The 3,403-nt window shown below is 34.2% G+C and overlaps 1 long non-coding RNA gene across 1 annotated transcript; it reads left to right on the top strand.

The window, feature by feature from the left end:
* The first annotated feature begins 2,349 nt into the window (after positions 1-2,349).
* Positions 2,350-2,832, top strand: LOC136827716 (uncharacterized). The gene is made up of 2 exons (XR_010849847.1): positions 2,350-2,448; positions 2,586-2,832. It is a non-coding gene; the product is annotated as an uncharacterized lncRNA (long non-coding RNA).
* The last annotated feature ends 571 nt before the right edge of the window (positions 2,833-3,403 follow it).

Here is a 3,403-nt window from a genome sequence, read left to right on the forward strand (position 1 = left end):
GGGTACCAAAAGAAATACTAAGCGACAGGGGAACTCAGTTTAAGTCAGATCTCATGGCAGAAATACATAGATTATTATCAATTAGAGCTTTACTCACAAGCCCATATCATGCTGAATGTAATGGAACTGTAGAACGGATGAATGGTGTACTTAAAAATATGTTAAAGAAAGTTTGTAGTGATCATCCAACAGAATGGGACCGGTATATTCCTTTTGTTCTTTTCGCTTATCGTGAAATTACCAACGATACTCTAAAGTTTAGCCCATTTGAACTTTTGTATGGACGTAGTGTCCGTGGCCCTTTAACAATCCTTCATGAATTGGTTGCTGGTAATAATGCTGATGATGAAATCAAAACTACTTACCAGTATGTTTTAGATCTGCGTTCTCGATTGCAAGAGATGGCCCAGATTGCAGTTAGTAATGCTGAAATAAATTCACGTAAATATAAAGAGTATTTTGATGGTAAAGCAAAGCCAAGAAAGTTTGTTGAGGGAGATGAAGTTCTAATCATGTTGCCAAATAATACAAACAAATTTCTAATGCAGTAGAAAGGACCTTATGTGATTAATCGTTGCCATAGTAATGGAGTTGACTATTTTGTAAAAGTAGGAAATAATCTTAAACTGTATCATGCCAATATGTTGAAGAAGTACTTTAGAAGGAAGGTTGTAAATGTTATTCAAAAAGCAATAGAAGAGGTCAGAACTTCAAATGGTTTGTTTGTAATGTTAACTTTGAGGTTGTTAATGTTGGAGAACCTGTTTCAGATCTATGTGATATAGAAATATCTGGAGGTTGATAAAACCAGTTATCAAATAAGTAAAGATCTTAAAAATTCTCAAACTGATGAACTTGTTAATGTTTTGGATAAGTTTCATGATGTAATTAGTGATAGACCTGGAGTTGCTAGATATATGGAACATGATATTAAATTGACCTCTAATATTCCAGTTCGTGCTAAACCTTATCCTGTTCCAATTAGTTTAACTGATGAATTTAACAATCAGGTTGATCAAATGCTCTCACTGGATATAATTGAACAATCTAATTCTCCACATTGTTCCCCAGTTGTCTTCGTTAAGAAGCAAGATGGATCTTTGAGATTGTGTGTTGACTTTCGAGTCTTGATGAAATAACCGTATTTGATGCCGAACCCATGCCACGTATGAATGAATCTTTACATAAAACTTGCTAATAAAGTCTATTTTACAGAGCTTGATTTTGTCAAAAGATACTGGCAGGTACCCTTAACTTTAGAAAGCAGAAAGTATACTGCATTTGCAACAAAGTATGGTTTGATGCAATTCAAGAAGATGCCGTTTGGACTTAGCACAGCTTGTTCAACTTTTGTTAGACTTATGAGAAAAGTCTTGGCTGGTTTGGAAAATACTACATGTTATTTTGATAATGTCCTTATTTATAGTAATAATTGGTCAGATCATATAGTTCATCTTAAAAATGTTTTGTTAAGATTAAGAGAACATGGATTAACAGCTGGCCCTAAGAAATGCTTCTTTGCTTATAAGAAAATTAAGTATTTAGGATATTCTCTTGGTAACAATTCTTTAACACCTATTGATAATAGAATTGCCGGTATAGTAAATCTTCCCCTTCCAGAAACAAAGAAACAATTAAGATCTTTTGTTAGAGTTGTAGGATTTTATAATAAGTTCATTCCACATTTCTCTGTTCTTTCTGCACCATTAACAACTATGCTTAAGAAAGGGAGTTGCAATATTCTGAATTGGACTTATGAACAAATTAAAAGTTTCAATAATTTGAAAGCTTCTCTAACTAAATCTCCTATTTTGTTATTGCCAGATTTTAATAAGACCTTTTATCTTCGAACGGATGCATCCATGGATGGTATTGGTGCAGAAAGTGATAATGTACTTATGCCTGTGTCATATGCTGGAAAGAAATTTTCAGATGCAGAAAGACGTTACTCTACAATTGATAGTGTTACGCTATTGTATGGTCTATTTTAAAATTTAAGGAATATCTGTATGGGAAAGAATTCATCCTGCAAACAGATCATCTTCCATTAACTTATCTAAATTCCATGAGGAATAAGAATGATCGCTTAATGCGATGGGCTCTTAGCCTGCAACCTTATAATTTCCTGGTTGAGTATATCAAGGGTCAGATAATATCTGTTCCGACATGCTTAGCCGATGTATATAATATTTTGAATATTTTAGTTTTATTTAGAGATTCTAGTTTTTCTTGGTATGGGGGTTTGTCAGGTATTTCCTTTCTTAACACTAGAATCTGAGTATTGGTTGTCCATTCTATCATCCTCGGGTGTTGTTTGCATTCGCTTTAATAGATGGCGTTGGTTGTTCTGTTCGTTATTTTAGTGTCCTTGGTATTACTTATTGTTTACTTTTGATTTACTTTCCAAGTGATAGCCACTACCTTACGAACCTCGCAACCTTTCACATGGTAAGAAGTGATTTGCTCTTTGTTGTATACCTTATGTTCTATGCAAATAATTATTATGTAAAGCTATTTTGGTTTAATAGTGATATGTTAACAGTGACCTTTTGTTCTAAGCTATTGTTTGTGTACTTATTTTACAGACACTCTACCTTACCTTGCCTTGCCTGACATTATCTTGCCTTATGGTGTCTTGCCTGTTTGACATCTTGTCTTAACTTGTATGACCTGTTGGATGTACCATTTTACTTACCTGGTGCAAGATCTGTCATCATGGATCTACCATCTTCAGCCATCTAGACAATTTCAAGAGTGTACCCACATTCCAACCTACGTGTCATCTATTACTGTTATAAGTTATTCTATTTATTAATAAATGAATAATTTTTATTATTCTTTACTTGATACCAGTCTAGCCAAAGTGTTAGGCAACAAGCGCCTAATTCTTTCCATCCATGCAAATAAAAGCTTGACAATCAAAAACCTCTAAATCAGATGTATTCTTTAGATGCTGAACAAAAGAAAAAGAAAAAAGCTATGTATTCACAGGACACCGATATAAAAAAAACAAGCTTAATTAAATCTCCCCTCCAACAAAGATAGTCCTATTCATTAGACACCGATCAAAGATTTAAAACGTATCATTAAAAATCTCTCCTTCTCAATCAAAAATATTCATCAGTCACCAGTCAAAGGGAAAGACACGTCAATGAAAACGTTTTTGTCTTCATCAAGTGAAGAAAAGAATGGAAATATTACTGAACATACCCTTCCTTCCTTCCTTCCTGTCAAAGGAAGCCTTTTCATACAATAATTGCAAGAGGTACAAAAGCTGACATTATTCAAAATACAGTATCCTCCCTCCCTGCATTCCCTCCTCATCATGACTACTGTCACCATCACTCATTAAGCACAGGCGTCGTAGACCTAGCTGTGACTCCTGATTCAACAATTCCGCAAC

This window comes from Macrobrachium rosenbergii, chromosome 42 (genome assembly GCF_040412425.1).
Source record: "Macrobrachium rosenbergii isolate ZJJX-2024 chromosome 42, ASM4041242v1, whole genome shotgun sequence".
NCBI classification, from domain to species: Eukaryota; Metazoa; Arthropoda; class Malacostraca; order Decapoda; family Palaemonidae; genus Macrobrachium; species Macrobrachium rosenbergii.